At 36.4% G+C, this 22,090-nt stretch overlaps 1 protein-coding gene across 6 annotated transcripts in view; it reads right to left on the bottom strand.

The window, feature by feature from the left end:
* Nucleotides 1–22,090, bottom strand: part of Dlgap1 (DLG associated protein 1) — an 879,880-nt gene that overhangs the window by 709,233 nt on the left and 148,557 nt on the right. The window lies entirely within an intron of this gene.

Below are 22,090 nucleotides of genomic sequence, written 5' to 3'. Positions count from 1 at the left end.
AAGTGTGGTCAATCCAGTGAAGTGAAGTCCTTCAGCCTTCTTCCTAGAGGAACTGGGCCCAGTAATCACTGGTTGAATGCAGGTGAGGGTAGAGGGGCTGGAAATAAGAAAAATAATAGTGGGAAGGGGAATCAGTTAATGTATAAAACGAATTGTCCTACTAGAGATGTATGAGTAAGGAGATCCTGAGTTTAAGTATCAGGGCTAAAATTTAGTAACAAGGACCCTTTGGGGGGAAAATGTAGTTTTTAGTGTAAGAGTCTCATAGCCACTGTGGCTTTTTACACATTGTGGTGGCAGAGCTCTTACATATGATATTAAAGCTGTTCTTCTGAAATTTTTTAAGTGTAAATCACTGAGCACTGGTGTCTGACACCTGCCTTGCTCTCTTTGGTGGTGTACAACTAGGTAGTGGGTATAGATCCTTGGGGCTTTTGAGTTGATTACCTCCAGGTCTCAGGTGACTCTGATTGTTCACACCATAAGATCAACATTTGGATACCAGGGGCTGGGGCTGTAGCTCAGTGGTAAAGCACTTACCTCACATATGTGAGGAACTGGGTTTGATTCTCAGCACCACATATAAATAAAATAAAAATCCATTGACAACTAAAATATATATATATATAATTTTTTTTATTTGGGTACCAAGGATCCATAGTATGGATAGAACTAGTTGCTAAAAGCAAAGTAGGATGAGGGGGAAATTCTATAAACGTCTCCTTCATAATGACAGAGAAAAACTCAGCGTCCCTATTACAAATTTGAAGCGAAGAAGGGCACTGAAAACCCTCACACTTGGAGACATCTTTCTATCTAGAATCCTAACAAGAGACTCAAAGAGAATTGAAAGAGTTAAAAGCAATGCCTACCTAAAGTCAAAGCAGGTAGAAAGTGAACTGAAAGGAAGATGCTGGTGGAGGTGAGAGACAAGAGAAATCACCTTTGGAGAATGTTCCAACAACATACAGGGCAGCTCACACAGATGATTCAGGTAAAGGGAACAATGCACAATGACTTTACAGGTAGCCTAGACTTATGTTGCCTGATCCTGGATGGATGGTAAAATGTATTTGAAAATCAAAATGATACTTTGGCAAATTTGGAACACAATAACTTTGCATCTTTCACGGAGGGACACTTCAAAGGACAGAGTCTGGGCAGAAGCGTTGATAAAAACAATGTCAGAGGCCAAAGCAGTGGTGTATGGAAGAGGACAGAGGGCCCCAGTTTAAGTAGCAGGCGATAAAATCAAAGAGATGAACACAGAGCCTGCTTGAAAGGAAACAGAACACAGAGGCTGATCCTTCATGACAAGGAAAAATATGGCAAAAGGGACCAGTCCTCAAAGCCTGGACGATTCAAAGCTCAGGGAAGGCAATGACTGGGGTCCCCCAGGGCACAAGCAGCAAAAAGCATCAACAAATGACTCACTTCATTCCGGCATCTGAGAGTCACTCTAAAGCTAAGTGGCCTCAGAGGAAGCTGCCCCCGGGGGACAGGACTCCTGGGCCTCCAGAATTCCAGGGCCAGCAGAGGACAGCAGCTGTGTGGCACAGAACTAAAAGAGCTGGGGTGTCTTGCTGAGGATGGGAAAAAACAGGGAAGAAGGGCAGGATCTGGGGATGGCGGGCTCGCTCACTCATTCAAGAAATACTTAGAATCAGGAATGTTTCACAATGCAAAAGATGTGGAAGGGAAGCTGTACCTTTACAGAACTTACATTTTAGGAAAGGTAACAGAAAATAAGCAAGAGAAATGAGCAAAATAATTTTATTGGGCAGAATATATATTTTTTTCCTTTTGCAGTGCTGGGATCAAACCCAGAGACTTGTACTGACTAGGCAAGTGCTCTATCACTGAAATACATCCCCAACTCTAGGAAGAATCTTAAAAAAAAAAATAAGCAGAGAAGGATATCAGGTACTGGGGCTGAGAGATGAACTACAATGGCTAGGAAAGGGGGACACTTTTAATACAAATTGAAGGAGCAAACCATATGGACAATTGGAAATCTGTCCTCTATAGACTCATGAGCAGTACAAGTTTAAGGCCATGAAGATTTGCCTGTTGGAAGAGAGAGGCACCCTGCTAATAAAGGCAATGGAGGCTGTTGCAGTACAGATTTGACCTTGAGGTACTGGGAACAGACATGAACTCAATATGAAGGTGAAGAGAGAAACTGAGTCAGATAAGGAGACAAAGGTGGTCACCTGACAAACCATAAATTTTGGAATAAGGCAGGTGAGGCTCAATTTTCACTCTATGAGAAAATGGTACTGAGCATTGGGGATTTTCTCTAAGGAGAATTGAGGAATGGCATCAGAATTCATCTTTTAATAGGAAATTTCTCCTCAAGGAGTTTCAATTAACAGGTTATAGACCCCAGGAACTTGGCAAGGATTGCTGAGTACCCTGCATTAGTTTTTCCTTCAGGGTTGCTATATGTTCCTTTGTCCAAATGAGTTGAGAGCTCTACTCTGTTTCTCTTCCATGATTGATAGCTAAAAGGCAGATCCATTTACTACTATGTATTAATTCAGAGTATATAAGTTTGCCTGGGATAATTAATTTGGGGGGGTTCCTTATATTTTTATAATTTTGTGGGTGGGCCTTGCACTGTAATATTTTCATATATCACTTGGCTCTTCAGGGGGCAAAAAAGACAGACACATAAATGTTTTAGTGTTAGAGTCACTTAAATATGGAATGTTCCAGAAGACAGTGTAAAATAGATTCACTTGGTTTCAGTTCATCACCTACCTCAGACTGAGCTAAATAAGAAATGGGGAGGCCAGGAGTCTAGCCTTTGGTGTTATTGAAATTTAATTCACAAAGCAGATTTCATTATTAACTTAAATTTCTTTAGGGGAGGGTAGACTAATGATGGAGGGAGGCCCATCTTTTAATTTAGGATTTCTTTGTAGCTGCTGATGATTTTGGCCCCCGTTTTCTCCTAGGATGCTCATTGTAAAACTTCTCATGCCTTACCACATGGCCTTAAGTTGTCAGGGTATAATGTGAAGTGGAAAATGGAATAATAGATACATTCTCAACCCAGGGTATGAAGTGTTCTCGGAGATGACTAGAACATGACTCTGTTCTGACCTATTTCAGAGCCTTCTGAGGGCAAGCGGCTCACTCTACAAGATAAAGTGCAGTTTTGGACAAATGAAGATGAGGGCAGGTTTTCTTTATGTGGAATTACTGTCTGTCTTGTGCGGGGCAGCTATGATGATATCCTTCAGAGGGTGGACAAGATTCTACCTACAAGGGCAGCAAGAATAGGTAAGGAAATTAGGTGACAAAATAGAAGCACTCATGCGACCACAGATCACTATCACATCTTAATATTTGGCAGTCTTCTAGTTGAGGAATGACAGGAGTTAGGTAAAGTCAGAAAACCAAAATATAGTGAAAGTGTTGCTGAAAACATGGGCAAAGTTATATACATTCTGTGACTGTTGATCTGGCCCAACATCCATGTTGTGTTCGTCAGATTTCCGCTGCTGTGACAAAATGCCTGAGATGCTCAACTTAGAAAGAAGAAATGTTTATTTTGGCTCCTGATTTCAGTACATGGCTGTCTGGCCCCACGGTTTTGGGCCTCTGATGAGGCAGAGCATCATGGCTAAAGCATGGACCAGAGGAAGGCTGTTCACCTCATGGCAGTCGGGATGCAGAGAGAGAGAGAGAGAAAGATAAAGAGAGAAAGGAGGGATCAGGGTATTCCCAATATCCCCTTCAAAGGGCATTCCCTCAGTAACTTCACTTCCTTCCATTAGGCCCCACCCACTAAAGCTTACACCATTTCTCAACAGCAACACAGGCTGGTGACCAAGCTTTTAGTGAAAACCAGGGTGGTCAAATTTGATTCCACAGCTGTTGAAATGATGGGTGTTATCAGTGGAGGTATGTGTGTGGAGGGGTAGGAGTGGAGGTACTTCCCTCAATAGACTGAAGTAATGAAACTCATTTTTGATGGAAAGAGGTGAATTTCTATTAAAAACCAAGAGGGAGAGTAAGGAAAACATAGTTTCAAAGTTTTTTTTTTTTTTTAGCGGGCAACATATCTGTCCTGAAATTATGAGTTTAAAGTCCTCTTAGTCACTCTGCTCTTAGAACAATTATATTTATTTTGCAACCTAACTTTTGCATAATTACAAGAGCTCATTGTATACACAAAATATTATACATAATTTATGCACTCAAACACAACATACGAGTGTTAAAGAGCAATTTTTGTCTACTTTCACTTTTTATCTTGAGACCCTTTATCTTTTGAAATATATTGTATTAGCCTTAGATTATTCTTCTATTTTATTTTATTTATTTTGTTGTTACTTTTTGCTTTCCAGTCCTAGAGATTTGAACCCAAGGACACTCTACCACTGAGCTACATTCCCAGCTCTCGCAGAAGATATTTTTGTTTTATTTTGAGACAAGTTCTTGCTAAATTGCCCAGGCTGGCTTCTAACTTGTGATCCTCCTCTTTCTGCCTCCACAGTTGCTGAAATTACAGGTATGTACCACCACACCTGGCTCCTTAGGTTGTTCTCATACAACATTCTATGTTAAAAGGAAATAAACACAAACGTTATGTTTTAAAAATGCTACTATACCTGATAGATTGTTTTGTTTCACATCCATTACAAAAGGAGGCTTTTCAAATACAGTGGTTTGAATTACTTCAGGCATCTACCATCTCTTTTCTTGCCACCAGAAAGGTAAAGGATGACCATTTAAAATCTTGCAGAAAATAATTTTTATTAGTTAGCATTATAAGCTAAGTACCACGGGCACTTTCCAAAGTCAATGGAGAAGCATGGTATTTGGTAGAAATACTTAAAGTTATTAAAAACTACTCAAAGGAGAATATCTTCTGTAGGTGCAACTTAAAGAATATAGGTATAAAGCAGAGAATTGAAACTTACACTAAGCTTTGATATTAGTTGAGATCATCTGTACAACCTAGTCATCAGCCATTCCTTCTTGGTTAGCAAGAGGCAACACTGAGTACATTTCTATGTAGATGAAAGACAATGTGGACCAACCAGCAAGGCAGGGAACCAGTCTTAACTGCTTTGTGGTCACTATTGGGGTCAAGTTCAGTCTGCCGTGAACCATCTTTTATAATTCACTAAAGACAGAGTGAGAAAACACTTGAGATTCCCAAGTCTGAATGTGTAAATTGCAAATCAAGATACAAGAAAAGTAAAACAAAGAGAAGGCCATATACTTGAACTGCCAATCAATGGATCAATGGTGGATGCCAATCAATGTCAATCAAGGATTTTGTCTTAACATCAAATGATGAGTATTGAAAGAGGAGAGGGACACACAAATATTTCCTAAGAAAACATGAAAAGAGAAAAACAAAAGACACATGTGGTCTATCTTATTACTTCAATCTATGATGCGCTTTTTATAACCCTGACACAAATAGCCCTTTAGGGAGTGATCATGGTATTTTGTCTTTTTTAAAAAAAAATTGTTAGTAAGAAAATGAACATTTGAAAATATAAACTGAATGTTTATGTATATTGTTAATATTTTTTTAAAAATCAGAAGCCCAGTAAGTAAAGGAAGAGGAAGACACAAGCATGTAGGTTTTATTTAAAAAGAGACATTTCTTGTTAGCCCAAGATGCTGGACATTGACAGAACAAGGGATCTAAGCAGAGCACTGAGTTCCTGTGTGACAGCACTGAAAACGACATCTGGGCCGCCTGCTCTCAGTCCAGTTCAGGCAGAAAATACAAATGGAAACTGAAATTCAGATGGAGTAGATGCCAAGACTCATTAGCCATTAGAAAGGGAGTGGAAGGTCTTTGTATCAGTAAGGACAGAGCTGCTGGCATTTGTCTGGTTTTGTCTAGGGAATGGGTAACCCTGAGAGGCCTTGACTTCTTGCTCAGTGTTAGGAATACAGATGTGGTTTTCACCATGAGAAACTAAGATTCACTTGGTGAAATATTCACTTATGTACACTATTTATAGAAATTTTCACCGCCAGATCGCCTAATGACCTACTGAAAATTAGCCTTCCTACTTCATGTATCTGTGTGTGTGTGTGTGTGTGTGTTTCACAGAGGTATACATTCCTATTTAACGTCTTAATGCCAGCAATAGATTTCAGTTATTACAATAATGTAGGAACAGTTGTAAGCATAGGAAATATGACGATACATAATACTGTATGCCTCACTATTAATTTATGTTGGGTTTATTGTAAATAAAAGCTATGGTCTAATAAGGTACCAGTCCTGTATATACTCATAAACTGAATGAACATTGACAATTATAAATATGAGATAAATTATGAAGAATTGACCTTGAAGGAAGAACACTATGAAAGTAAAGATATTTAAATCACATAAATATAAAATTAGGGGAAAGGAAAGATATTTTGTTAACACTGTCTCTAGACTAGCAATTGCCACATTTGGGCTACATTTTGGAATGTATGGGGGTACTGTTTGAAATACGCTTGGTCAGCGTCTCATATAAAGACTCCAATTCAGTAGACACCTGACAAATCTTTTAATCAGTATCCCAGCAATACATAAACATCACTGCTAGAGGGTTTTTACTGAAAACACTTCAAATAGGTATTTTCAATCTGTTTTCTGCTATTAATGAACTCGATTTCCAAAGCAGAATAGCATAAGTAATATGGAATTGCCCTAATTAAGCAGAATTAGCAACCATTAAAGTGGTCCAGAACATTTAGAAATTGATACTGTTTGTGAAGAACATTCATCTTTCTTATTATTTAATTATATAAGAAAAATATGGTATTTGTGGAAAACAGAAATAATAGCGTAAGCCAAAATAATTACCCATTATCAAAATGTTCAGTACTTGCCACTGCTCCAATGTTTCCTTTTGATGTTTAAATATATATTTAAATCAGATCATTTGACAACATTTTAGCGATTTTTAAACCTGTAGCAACATACTATAAACAGTTTCTATTCCATTACAAGATCCCTTACAGCACGACATTTCATGATTTAACTTTGCCTGTACCATAATACTTTATTTCTATTATTTAAAAAATTAGAGAAAAATGGTATATTATGAATATTCCTGTTTGATTATGTCTTTAGGATACATTTTATCCCAACATCTTTTAAATTAATTTATTTCCAGGAGTGGGGCTTGGAGGTTAAACATGCACATACTTATACATACACACACACACACCGCACTTTCTTGCAGATAAAAGTTAGGCCAGGCAGAAATTTAGGGCAGTATTTTCTCTCTGCTGAGAAACAGACATCACATGAGGGAGAAAAGGGTTGCTTGGAAAGATGATAAGGAATCCTGTGGAATGGAACCAAAGGTGTTGTGGAAGAGGCTCAGGGCTACTGTTTGCACAGCTTCAAGTAGGATAGAAGAAATAAGATAGGCAGAAAGCAGGCACAAGGAAGGACCAGGATATTCAAACTTGAATGTGAAAGTCTATGCTAAAGTTCTGCATATCTTTCCTCCCCAAGCCAGTTCTGTCTCCCAGGCCTGTCACTCTGCAAGTCAGTTCTTCTCTTCTAGGTCTTCTTACTCCTAAATTTCTGGGAGATCTATAAATCTTCACTCACAGTCTTAAAGTTATTGAAAATTCACCAACTTAGGAAAACTGTCCTGTGCATATGAATTAGTCCAATAACACATGTGTGTTTAGACTAGAGTGAGCAAAGAAACATATGAAACCTGTAACCTAGGAAACTTTGCCAATGTTTTCAGGTGATCATATAACATCGAAAAGACATCAACCCAAGGATCCTGAGAATTGCCAGACCACCATAAACTGCCTTGTGGCCACTGATTTCATCTTATCATACTTTCCCATGCACTCCCCTCACCAAGTTTACTTTAAAAGAAGAACCTGAAAACCCCAAATGTTGTCTCTCCCTTTTGAGGTGGCCCTCATTCTCCCTTGAATGTGTATTCATTACTTTCCTAAATAAATCAGTGTGCCTCAATATCTGACAGGTGCCGAGATTCTTTTCTATCAAATAGATCAAGGATCCCATCATCTTGAGTGAAGGTCCCCCTCTCTGGGACCTCCTCAGACCACTTCCAGTAACAAGATGACCTCTGTCCCTACCTTCATCATAGTACACTTACAGATTCCTAAGTAAGGGACAGCTTCAAAAATGCGGTCATTTCCTGCCTATTTATTTACTCTGTGATGTCTGGGATCAAACCCAGGGCCTTGCCAATGCTGAGCTGAGCTGTACCCCTAGCTCACTTGCCCATTTAGACAAAAGCTGTGATCACAATACACATAGTACACTAAAAAAAAGAAGAAAAAGGAGATGGAATCCATAGCAGTTCAAGGTATGGCTTAAGGACAATGGTAACTATGATTCTAATGCAGAAATGTCTGCATTCTCTGCATACAGCAAGATGATGAAGAAAAAACAGCGGTAGAGTCTGGTTCCAATAATGAAGAACACAATGATCACACAAATACTGCTCTGGAATATAGAAAAGAGTACTGCCACAACATCTCTGAAGTATGCCTATGTTATATGCAATGAACGGTCAACTCAGACTTTGAAATAAGTCTTCTCTTTTCTCAGAGACAAATAAGATTTCTTAGGGACAAATAAAATCTGATTAGGTAACAAATTCAATAACATTAATAGAGATCAGAGTGACTATGATCAAAGTAAGAACATTTTTTTTTTTTTTGCAAAATCAGATTAAACTACACTCCAAAACAACACTGAATCATTTAAAAGCAGAGTAACTTTCTGAAGATTTCTGTATGCAAAGACAAAGCAATTAGATCACAGGATATCAAGTTCTCTAGACTCTATGTCATTGTTGAGTCTCATTTTCATTCAGATATAAACAAGACCATTTGGCATTTGTTAAAGAGGTCATGTTTATATGTTTCCCTGAATACAAAATCAATGTCTTTATGACAAAAAGCTTTAGCTCAGAAAAATCCTTATAGCATTTAAATAATTAACAACTATAATGTATAATGTGATATTTTAATTGTTTTCTGCAGGCAATCTCCCACCCACCTTTTCCTCTCCGTACATTTCTTCCCCCATCACCACTATATTCCCCTGCCAAAGAGAAAATTTGAGCTTTTAAGAACAAGATAGATTGCTTTAAAATAATATATTCCTACTTCATTTCCTTAATTTAATCCAAGTTTGGGAAACTTTTCTACATTCCAAGGAGAAAGCAGACTGAAAATTTAATGCAGAAAAATTAATATTTTTATTATATTGGGTGAGCCTGTAAAACCAATCTCCATCTTCAAGGACAGATCAAACACAGGTACACCAAAAAGTGTATGTCTTTTTTTTTTAATTTTTAGTGTATTCTTTGAAACTTGGTGTTTTTATCATTCTTTTTCCCTACCCTGTTCTCCCTCATCACAGCACAAAACTGAGTACAAAGTTGGAGTGTCTTGTATTTTCCCTTTTTTATTTCTTTTTGGGGACTTTTTTTTTTTTCTTTTGATTTTCACTTGTGAATCAAGAATCTACAATGGTATGACATTCAAAGCATTTTTTTTTCAGTTGATTCTGAACAATTTTCCCACCTCACTCCCTCCTTACCCTTCTGCAACAGTTAGCACTGACCTTCCCAGACATAATGCAGATGCCATGACCACCCCGATAGCATCCCTGGCCCTTCTCTGTTCCTCAGCAGAAGGATCTGGGTGGAGAAAGAAGACCATGCAAGTCCTCTGTGAGACTGCTCAGAGAATGGGTGGGGATGAGTGGCATCCAGGTTGTGCAGGTATTAAACACTTCCATTGATTCACTCTTTCTGCCCCTATGGTTCCACAGGAGTCCATGCTTGCCTCTGTTCTAGCCCCCCCACAAAATGCATTGTGGCTATGTGGTTCTGTGTGTAGTTTCCCAGGAGAATAAAGGTAGTATAGTGCCAGATTCTTAGATGGGTCTCAATAAACCTGTTTAGTTGCATCCACATGTGTTTTCAAAGTAGCACAGAGCACAATATGCACTTTTGAGTTTAGAGACTCAAAAAATGATTGCTGAGGTAGTGAATGAATAGAAGATTGTTTTTTTTTCTTTATATCAGTGTTTAGGGGTAGGGACCACAAAGCTAAACAAAACAAAGAAATGGTGGTCAAGCACCTGAAATACTAAATGAGCTAGTGCTACTTCATCTGGCTACACTTATCAGCTTATGGCAAATTACATACTCTCTGTCTTCTATTTTATTATATGTAAAGTGGGTATAAAATAATACTAAGTTCTTAGCACTGTTTATAAAATCAAATCAAAGTAAAGTGCTTAGCAGAGTGTATAAGCCTCAAGTGTATGCTCAACCAAAGTTAGTTTTCTCCATCTTAAAGTCTTCTGAGATGCCTCCTACATACTTAAGAAAAGTTCTTATTAAATGCATTAAAGATACTTGTGATTAAGTACAAAGTGAACACAGTTCACATAGTGCTTACTATGAGCCAGTCTTCCGTATTCTTCACTATATTATATAATTTTAATAATGAGGAAATATTTAAAGGAGTACCACAAGCTCAAAGTTAAGAATGAGAAATAGTGTAAACTGTGGTTGGCACTTTATAATCTGGGCTCTTGGCAAATATACAACTTTCAAGTCAACTTCTATGAAGATGGCTATACATAATGGCCAGTCTCCCCATGTCTTGATTTTGTCCCAACTGTGCCTTAGTATAGATATATGTATTACTACCTTCCCAGTAACTGTAAATTCCCTGAAGACAGACTGTGCCACTCACCTATATAGCATTCACAGTCCAAAGCCGGTGTATACACCTGCACAGATATGCAGATATAAGAAGTAATGAACGAGCTCCACATTGACAGGAAGGACACAGCAAATAAAAGAAAGGTGAACCTCAGGAATATTCTAGGAATGAGTAGACAAACTGGACCATTCAAACAGACCACAAGCTGACATTCATGGAATTACAATATCTCTGGTACAATTTGATGACTTTCTAATATCTGTAGTTTGGTTAGTTCATCTTCTTTAATTCTGAAATATCTTACAGTTGGATTCTAGCTTCCTTCTTCCCCAGATTCCATGGTTCTTTAATCCAGTTTCCATGACTGCTCTTATTAATAGTTCTGTAATGTCCACATTCTCTGTTGGAAGGAACATTTGTGTTCCAAAACAATTCTTTATTTTCAGGTGTTGATAATTTCAACATCCAAAGAATAAATAACCAATTGGAACCACACTCTTGCAGACAGGCTTTCACCATAGCAAACCATATTTTCCTATCTTCCATCACTTATGAACTGAATGGCAGAATGGGTGACATCTAACCAAGCAGCTCTCTTGCACCTGGCCAAGCAGCCATTTCCTGCACAGACCTGGGAAGGATTTAAGCTTTCAACGTCTCTAATCATCAAAGAACACTTCCTCACAATGGTGAATCATCTGAAGTTGTAACTCTGAGTTGAACCCAATGAGTATTTCACCTAAAGTGGGTGTGGAATGGGTCTGTGTGTCAGTTAGGATTGGCAGGGGACTCTATGACTGTGTGTGCCTAATATCAACCATAATTACAACTTTCAAATACCTGTCACATAGTAGGTGCTACCCAAAGCACTAGATAAATATTATTTTTACCTTCAACAATAGTATTAGGAAGGTATCCTGATCTTATAAATAGGGAGACTGGGGCTCAGAGATAAATAAGGTTATTACTTACTTGCTGGTTAAGGGAAGTGCTAATAAGTGACAGAGAAGGGATCCCCATCAGAAGACTGAAGACCCCCACTCTGTCTACTACCCAGCATCATGCCCTGGGGAGAGTACATTAAATCCCCATGGTGCCTGGGAAGCTCCATGCCATGGGTGGAAAGCTGCTGAGTATAATTTACCATCAGAAAATTAACAAAACTTTATTATTAAAACTAATTCATTAAGAGAAAATAAAACAGAATTTAATTAGAAATTGAAAATAGCAGGCATTTTCACATTTCCTCTATACCCCTTGTTGGGAAGCAATTACTCTTGGTTATTTTATTATCCAGGTCATTTCCAGAATTCTGTATGCTCCTAAGCCTTCTTGAACAAAGGATACTGCAAGGATGTTGATATAACAGCCTTAATAGCTAAGAGGAGGGTCTCCATTAAGAAAGAGAACACAGGAATGATTCAGAGACAAACCCTCTCCTCTGGATGGGATTTGCTCACATTCCAGAATAATGAATTATGTCTCCCTCTCTCCCCTCCCTTTGTAATGGAGGGCAGGCAGGCAGATGTACCATCAGGTAACTGGAGCTCAGAGTCTCCTGATTTGGAGGTTCCACTCCTAGGATGTAAACCTAAAGGAATTGCAGGTGAATATCTCTCCGTTAGCACTGCTCTGGCAAATGGAGGGTGGGCAACTGGAACCAGAAATCTGATGAAGTCAGTTCTCTGGCTACTGCTTTTCTTCCAGTGATGAGCCATCTGTCTCTCTGCTCTCTGCATCAATAGATGTGTGACACTTTGCCTGGATAAATTGTTAACTTGCAAGGAGGGAAATCTGAGACCATTCCCTGTTTTAAACTTCACACTGGAAGTTCTCAAAATGGGTTCCTGAACCACCAGCACTAACTTCACCTGGAAACTTGTTAGAGAAGCAAATATTTGAGCCCCAGCCCAGATCTACTAACTTGAAAACTTAGCTTAGAGTTGGCAATTTATGCTTTATTAAGCCATTTGTTCAATTCTAATGCATACTGAAATGGATAAACCACTGAAAGATACTTTATTTATATATTTCTAAGCAGATCCATTTGACAGTGACCTGCTGACATAAATTCATTTTTGAGAGAACACTGAGCAGATCTCTCTCTAAAAGATTTTGGATTTCCTGAAAGAAATCACTTCTATGTGTTTGAGGTATTTTTTTCCTAAACATTTTTGTAGTTTAGAACAAATTCTACATTCCTGACTATGATTTAGTGTAACTTAGAAGAGTATTCCAAATACTACAGTTCTTAGTAGAGCCAAAAATAATAATCTATACTTAGCACGTAGGAAAATAAAAAGTTCATTCTGTCACATGTCACTAAATAGAACTAGGTCTTGCTTCTTAAAATTATCCATTTCTTAAAATGTGCTTATTCATCATAAAAACACTCAACATATATCAAAAAGAATAAAAATATTTTTAAAATTTAAAACTATTTACATTTGTATTAGATCCTTTCCTGAAAGATTTTACATGCATACATACACACATGTGTGTATGTGTACACAAAAGAAACAACAAAAAAAAAACCTAAGGACAAAATCAGATATGTGGCCTTAATGGCTATTAAGTATTCCTAGAAGCTATAATTCATTTAACCAATGCATATTCTACTGTATGATATATAAAGCTTATATTTTAACTATATATCCCAAAAAATGTACACAATGGTCTGAGCAATTACTTAGGTTAAATTTAACTAGAAAATTATTAAAACTAATAAAAAGCTAGTAAATATATAGCTTAAATTAATCAATAGATTTCTTGCATGCCCCAAAATCAATGTAGAATACTCAAAGGAAAATAACTCTCATTTATAATAGCAAATTTTCTTTTCATTTATGTGTCAAAACTTTGTCTATGTCTTTATTTACAAATATTATGCACTTTTGAGCATTTTATATGAGTGTATAGATAAATAGTACTTTTTGATTCATTCCAAGGGATTTTTCTTTTAACCGAGGGATTTAATCCACAATAATGACAATATTTCATCTTATTTTTATCTTACTTAATGCCTTTGTAATTATGATTTTACTATATTGCTTTTTGCCCATTCTGATAAAATAATGTCTTTAAAAACATTCTCAGTCATACATAATAATGCATACCTATTATATCCTACTGTGATTCTTCTACAGGTTTTTACATATTTGAGTCTCTGTCAATATCATATACAAGACAAAGCACTGAACAAAATTTTAATTGCTTTCCCTCAATATCTATTCCCATTCACATACAAACACACCCACAGAGACATACTCCCAGCAAACACAAATACATATCCCTTCTGAACTTGTAATTAAAAAAAAGTCTTGTGTTTGCTCTCCAGAAATCTTTGACCATCTTCATATGGAACTTTGCACCAACATTAATGGTAATACAGTTTAGACATGACTCTGAGCTCTCATATCATCACCATTGCCACCATATCTGATGTTAGCTGCCTTCCCCTCCTTAGTATGTTTAGATGAGGAAGCTCCTCAAATGTTTTTTCCATGATACAATGTGTCAATATTACACACACTGAGTCCTTATATGCTGTTTTCTTATCATCACCCCCTGAATGATGTAGATTTGTAAGAGTTGAGTATATGTTCTCAACACGAGGTTTTCTTCTGTTCTTTTTTGACAAACCTCCCTCCCCTACTTCCAAAGTTGGATATTTTTGTGATCATTCAATCCTCAGATCAAAGGTTACTCTTCATTCTTGACAAAGCAGTCCAATTATGCTCATTTAACTCTTGAGGATAAAATCCTCTCGAATTTTATTTTTTTCTGTTTTTTAATATAAATTGACAAATGACAGGAAATATAGATGGGGGCTACAAGTGACATCCTGATTTACAAAATACAATATAATCAAGTTAGGCTAATTAGCACATTTATCACCTGAAACTTATCACATGATATAATGAGACATTTGAAATTACTCTTAGATATTTGAAATGTGTGTATACTATTATCAACTATATGCACCACGCTGTGCAATAGATCTCAAAAAACAAACCAGTCAACCTTATTCCTCCTAACTGAGGCTTTGAACCCTTTAAACATCATGTTTTCATTTCACCCATAAACCACCTTTGGTGGCCACATTCTCCTTTCTATTTTATAATTTGAATTATTTTACATTCCACACATAAGTAACATGAGTATTCATCTCTTTGTGTCTGGTTCATTTCACTCAGTATAATGTTTTCCAATTTCACTAATGTTTTATAAATGACAAAATTTCATCTTTTTAAGGTTGAATACTATTCGTCTCTGAGTGTGTGTGTGTGTGTGTATACACACACAGGAGCATGTGTCACATTCTCTTTATTCATTCGCCCCTGGATTGATACCTTAGGTTGATTCCAGATCTTGCTGATTGAGAGCATGCTTCAAAGAACATGGGAGTGCATATTTCTTTTCAACCTAATCAATTGCTTGGATATGCTCAACAGTGGGTTTGTTGAATCTTAGGATAATTTCATTTTTAGTTTTCTGAGAAGCCTTCATTCTGTTTTCTAGAAGTTGTACTAATTTGCATTCCAGTGTATAAGCTTTCCTTCTTCCACATCCTCACAACACACTTATTTTGTCTTTTTCATAATAGCCTTTTTAACAGGTGCAAGGTGATATCTAATTATGGGTAACTTACATTTCCCTGATGATTGGTGATGATGAGTTTTTCATAAACCTACAGGCCATCTATATGTCTTCTTCTGAGAACTGTTTCTTCCAGTCCTCTGAGAGATTATCATCAGTTGTTTTTACTATGAGTTGTTGAGTTCCTTATATATTTTAATATTAACCCTTATTAGAAGCATCACTTGCAAATTTTGCTAGTAGGCTGGAGATTGTTTTTTTCACTCGGTTTCTATTGCTGTGTAAAACCTCTTAGATGCAACTCATGTGTCTATCTGTGCTTTTGTTACTGAATGTAACTTTTCCTCTGTTTTCTTCTAGTGGTTTTACATTTTCAGGTCTTACATTAATCTTTAAACCATTTGAGTTATTTTTTATATAGTTCAAGATAAGGGTCCAGTTTTATTGTTATGCACATGGAAATCAGTTTTCCCAACATCATTTTTTGAAGTCTCCTTTTCCCATGATGTATTCTTGGCACTTGTTGAACTGACCAATATGTACAAGATTAGTTTCGATGTCCTCTATTCTGTCCTATCATTGATGTCTCTTATATATGTCAGCACTATGCTATTTTATTTCTGTAGTAACATAGTTTGTAATAAGTAGTGTGATGCCTCCAACTCATTCTTTTTGCTGGTTATTAGTGTGACATTCAGGGCTTTTGTGGTTCCACATGAATTTTAGGATTGTACTGTCTATTTCTATGAAAAAATGGCATTAGAATTTTGACAGTGATTGCATCAAATCTATAAATCACTTTGGGTAATATAGACTTTTTAGTAATATTAATTCTTCCAATTCATGAACACAGGCTATTTTCCATTTATTTTTATCTCCTTTAGCCTCTTTTATAGTTCACAGTGTACAGATATTTTACTTTCTTGATAAATTTGTTCCTAAGTATTCTTTCTTGATAGCTACTGAATGTGACTGCTTGATTTTTGTTTCTTGTCTCATTTACCAATAAGTAAAATAATGTCATTTATGTATTTATTTATAGTTCATTTCCTCCCCCTTGTAGAAACTTTTCTGTTGACTGCTAGGTTCCTAACTCTCAAACATGACTGATAGATAGAAGTCACGAAAATAACCGTTGAGTGAATGAGTGAATGAATGAATGAAATCCAGTTAATTCAATATGATAGCTCAGATGAGCTCTGGGAAAGAATGCATGGCTTCTGCTCATTTCTTTCTGTCTTGAACCAAGCCCCCAAATCCCCCATTAAAAAGAAGAAGAAAGAAGAAAAAAGAAAGAAGAAAGAAAAAAGAATGAAGAAGAAGAAGAAGGAGGAGGAGGAGGAGGAGGAGGAGGAAGAGAAGGAGGAGGAGGAGGAGGAGGAAGAAGAAGAAGAAAAATGGTAGTATTCATTATTTTCATTAGCAACTTAGAGAATTCAGGTAAACATGGAGAAGGAGCCAAAGTTCAGGTAGAGGATCACAGTTGTAAGTAGGAGTTCCACTCATCAGGACAGCTTTAGCAGCTGTACCTTAGCAGTTATGGCTTAGAGCAGCACCTGGCAGAAACCTAAACCCACAGACTGACTTCTGATAGTCGAGTTCATCTGTCCCAGAGCAGAAGAGCCCTAGCATGCTAGGATCCGAGGATGGCGATATCATGTGAAAAGCTAAAGCACCATCAGGTTTTGATCTGCATCAACAATTCCAATTTATTCATCAAGTTTGCCCATGTCAATTGAGGAGAAGTAGCAATGCTGAGTTGGGACTCTACTTAACTCATCAACTGGATCCATGCAGGTACTGGACATGAGTGGCACACTATTTCATTTCCTGCCAGAATGACACTGAACTTCAATTATGGAAGAGGAATGTTCTCTGGTTCTATGCCTGTTAGAGAAATGTACCTTCTTATTTTAGTTCTATCTATTCTGAAGTACATTAAGACAGGGAGAAATTCAAACGATTTTAGGATACCATATTCATCCTGAAAATCTTAGTTTATTTTTAATTCCATTCGTGGCTGGTTATTAGCATTTGGTTTCAAAAAGTGTTTAGGAAAAATGACTTAAGATGATATCGAAAACTTCTTTTTCCTTTTCTCACAAAAAGATGCTACTGAGAAAAAAGAAAAACATTTTTGAAGCAAAATTTAGAAGTATTTTGATTTGTTCCTAATTGAGATTACAATTTTTTTCCACTTAGAAATTATATTGTGATAAGCAGTAGCTAACCTTAATATTTACATCTTTTTCAGTTTGAATTGGATAAAAAAAAACCAACAAAATTGGGAAAGTGGTTATGAGATGGTCATGAGAAGTTAGTTCAATGGGTACAAAATTTTAGTGGGAGCAGATGAAAAGCTCTGGAGATGGCTAGTGGTAATGGATGCAGAATAAAGTGAATACACTTAATGCCACAGAACTATACAATTAAAAATGGTTAAAAGGGTAATTTTTATGATACATATATTTTACCACAATGAAAAAAAGATGCAAATGCATGTGCTTTGTCCTTGGGAGAAGAATCCTTGATAATCAAAAATCATACCTCAAGTAATTTTCAGATACTTAGGAATGATTACTCATATTGCCATTTGGAACCATTAGAATTTTACAGATAATACAATCCCACTTGAACAATGCTTGCCAACTGATTTTGGGACATTTTTATGAAAAATGTATTTAGCTGATGATTTCTTTATACTATTATATATTATATACCACATTAATCTGGCAGGGTTTTTTTTTTTAAGGAAATGTATCCTAAAATTACTATCTTAGTAATTTTCAAAGAGTACTAAATAAAGCATAGTCATCATTAACTGTGCTAACATAGTTCATTCAAAAGTTCCTCCTAACATTATATATTACTCTCCTCATTCATTCATTTCAGCCTTCACATCATTAAATAAATGCATAAATTCATTCAACTAATTTAATAAATACATCTGTTTCTAAAATGTGCTGGGTCCCAAGGTAGGGATACAATCAAGGAACAGACCCCAAGTTTCAATGGGCCATGATCTGATTACACATATGTGGTACAGGAGAATTTAGAGATGGAAGATAGAAGGGAGACAAAGTAAAATAACAAGAATGAACAATAACAAGGAAGACCACAGGTTACACGCTACTGAGTCCATAAAGATACAAGCTTTACATGTATGCCATCCAAATGACCTTCTTGACCATTTTCTAAAGGAATTACTTCTGTTATTCTACCTTTTTAAATGATAAAATCATGCTCAGAGAAATTCAATAAGATTTGCAATATCAGAGAATTAGTCCTCTGAGGTGTCTACCTCTGGTCTTTTGACTCCAAAGCCCATGTTTTAAATCACTTCACAATATTATCTATTAGTCTGAATGCTAAACGATAACAATAACAACAAAAACTACAGTAAAATAAAGAAGAAAATGTGTCAAAACCAGGAGGAGGGTATAGAGGAATTTGGTATGATTATCTCTTTTTTGGTTGTTGTTTTGTTGTTTTGGCCTGAGGAATTTTACATTTAGTTTTTGGAGAAGTTATTAAATATAATGTTATCAGTCTCATTAATGAAGCCATTCCTGAAACATTCCTGTATATGTGTGTGTGTGTGTGTGTGTGTGTGTGTGTGTGTGTGTGTGTGAGAGAGAGAGAGAGAGAGAGAGAGAGAGAGAGAGAGAGAGAGAAGTACAGAAGAGCACAGAAATTAATGGTGACGAAATTTTGAGTTTAGAAAATTGATGAGTTGTTGATATCTGCTTACTCAGACCACAGGAAGGTGATGGCCTAAGGTTTGAAGGAAGAAATCTTGCTGGCAAGTTGCTTTGCATGTCAGATCGCCCAGGTTCTTAGAAAGTAGGCTTCATGTGGGGTACATGCAGAGGGATTGACAGAAAGCATGTATGAGAAGTAGGGGAGACCCATGGCTTTCCTTCACTGTATCTAATAATTAGGCTTCTGTCCCTCCAAAAATGTTAATGTAATTGTATTAGAAAGATATGATTGTATCAGAAAGAATAAGAAAGCAAAGGAAGGGTCTATGTGTGTTGTATGCATAGCAGACAGAGACAGAGACAGAAGAAGAAATGGTAGAGAAAGACCAGGGAAGAAGAGAGGAAGGAAACAATCCTTGTAAAATTATTTGACTTTAAAACATCTCCTTGTTTAGCTTTGAAAAACTGAACTTTAAATTTACAAGTATTTTAAGTATCATTATATTTTTGTCAAGAATTTCTGAAATGATAGTGGAGTTAGGAATTTTATACTCTTAAATTTTTAGGGATTTTGTTAACTGACATTCTTTTCTGAAGCCTCTTTGGGGATTTGACAATGCTTGCTTCAAATAACATTTGTTACCTTAGACCTTCATCTGTGAGTTTCCACCTAGAGGCAATTTGACCCTGAGAATTTGTTGGGTCTGTTAACCTTGTCTATTCCAGAGAGGCAGATTCTTATGCTATAGGTAAGTGATATAAAAATTCCTTAGAGAATCAATAAGCTTTTGTTTTTATCTTTTCAATAATATGTTAATTTGAACTTTAAAAGACATTTAATATGACTTCATAGTCTAGTCACAAGAAATGCAAATAACACAATAAGTGGGGAGGGAAGATAGAAGTTCATTGGATTAGACAAAGGGGAATGAAGGGAAGGGAGGGGGATGGGAAAAGAAAAGACAGTGGAATGAATCAGACATAACTTTCCTAGGTTCATATATGAATACATGACCAGTGAAACTCCACACCATGTACAACCACAAGAATGGGATCCTAATTAGAACAAGTTGCACTCTATGTATGTATAATATGTTAAAATAACATTCTGCTGTCATGTATATCTAAAAAGAGCAAATTAAAAAATTTAAAAACTAAAACAAATAAAAAGTCATCAAAAGTTTGGTGCTGTTGAGACAACCCAAATTCATATCTTGGAAATTTTAGATTTTGTACAATGAACCTTTGTTTGAGCACGGAAATCCTTTCAGAATGTGTTAACATGGTAGAAGACATGGGCACTATTTGTATCTAAGTTGTCCTGGAAAGAATTTATCCTTAAAGGCAAATATAATCCAATAGAATTGAGAATCCCATTGTTGTAGAATAAAGAGATACATGGATTTAATCCATCCCACAAGTTTGGATACCCATTGCCAGGCAGCGAACTCCTAGCCACCCTTCATATCACCTTGACCAAAGATTCTCCATTCTAAGAGCCTCTCAAATGCCATCTGATTTCCATCTTTCAAATGCATCAATTCATTCATTTTGCAAATATTTCTTCACTACACTGATGGAGGCACCAAGACTTGAAAGTCTTGCTAAATGCCACATGATATTCCAGATGCTTTGCATATATTATCTCATTTATATATAACAATCCTCTAATATAATATTCTTTCTTTTAATAGCTGAAGAAACTAAGGCTTAGAAAAATGACAGGCCCAATAACAGAAGCAGAAAATGGCAGATCCAGGCTCCTGAGACCAAGATCACAAACTTCAGGGTTTATTTTATACCAGTCCCTGTACTGTGTTTTATATCTGTAGACCTATCTGAATCTTAACACAACTTGATAAGCACAATGCTGTTATTATTCACTTACGCACAATGAGGTAACTGAGGTACACAAAGAAACTTAAAGAAGACTGCATATCTGACCACGAGTGGTCAAGTGGCCACGTGACCCAAAGACTCTTCTACCCAAAAGCCTGAGCAAGTCCCTGACCACTGTACTCTGTTGCCTTTGATCCACATTTAAATCTGCTTGATGACTAATAACCAGGAATCATACACAGGCACTCCATAACTGTGCTGTACTGAGTTCTATTAAGTACTTATGAATTTATTTGGGGCCACATAAAAAGTAGTTACTAAATAATCCAGAAACATGAAACAGTGACCAAAACTACTGTTTCTGTCCTTTAAAATAATTCACATATCATAAGCTAAAATCTTTATTGCCAGTGACATATTCAATTTTATGAAAGATAAATTGAAATAGAAAACTTCAAGTATGGAATGGATTATCTATTTTTTACCAGACTTATTAATTTAGGCATCTCATTTTATTAGGGTATAGAAAAATCATAAACTCTATCAGATTAACAATGAAAACACAAGAACTACCCTCGACTTCACTTGTCAATGAATCTCAAAGTAAGATAAGGCTACCTGCACAAATTAAAAGGCCTCAATTTGTACAAATAGTAATAAATTCAAGATTGGGCCTCAACTAAGAAAGAAAAAAAGGAGAAAAATGGTAAGAGACAATTTCCATATCTATGTGAAGTCCTGGCAGCAAACCTAATTAATAAAACACAAAGCCTCAGGCAAAGGAACTGCTATCTTTTCCTGTGCCAGATAAAATGAACTTCACCTTTTAAGAGCTCCAACCAAGCTAAAATAAGTTATTAAACAGTAAGACCTGTGAAATCCAAACCTCTTAATGACACAGAGGCCAGAAGGACAAGTGTAATTGCTTCATTCATTAACAAATGAACTGAAAAGTAAACACCTCCTGGTCATTATAACAACTAAGTTGGATAAATACATTTGATGTAATATAAAATAAAATAATACACATGGAAACATCCCAGAATCATCAAGTAAGATGTAGGTAATGAAGATATAACATCATAGATGGTTGCATTTGCAATTCAGGACTTAGTTGTCAGTATACTTTCTGATACTGGTGTCCATTGAGAAAGTACACCTACTGTGGTATTGTCTTTGGGGTCTAAAGGAGAAAGCTGGAGAATAATCCATGTACAACACTATTG

Source organism: Sciurus carolinensis, chromosome 15, assembly GCF_902686445.1.
Source record: "Sciurus carolinensis chromosome 15, mSciCar1.2, whole genome shotgun sequence".
Taxonomy (NCBI): domain Eukaryota; kingdom Metazoa; phylum Chordata; class Mammalia; order Rodentia; family Sciuridae; genus Sciurus; species Sciurus carolinensis.
This window is presented reverse-complemented; position numbering and strand designations above follow the sequence as displayed.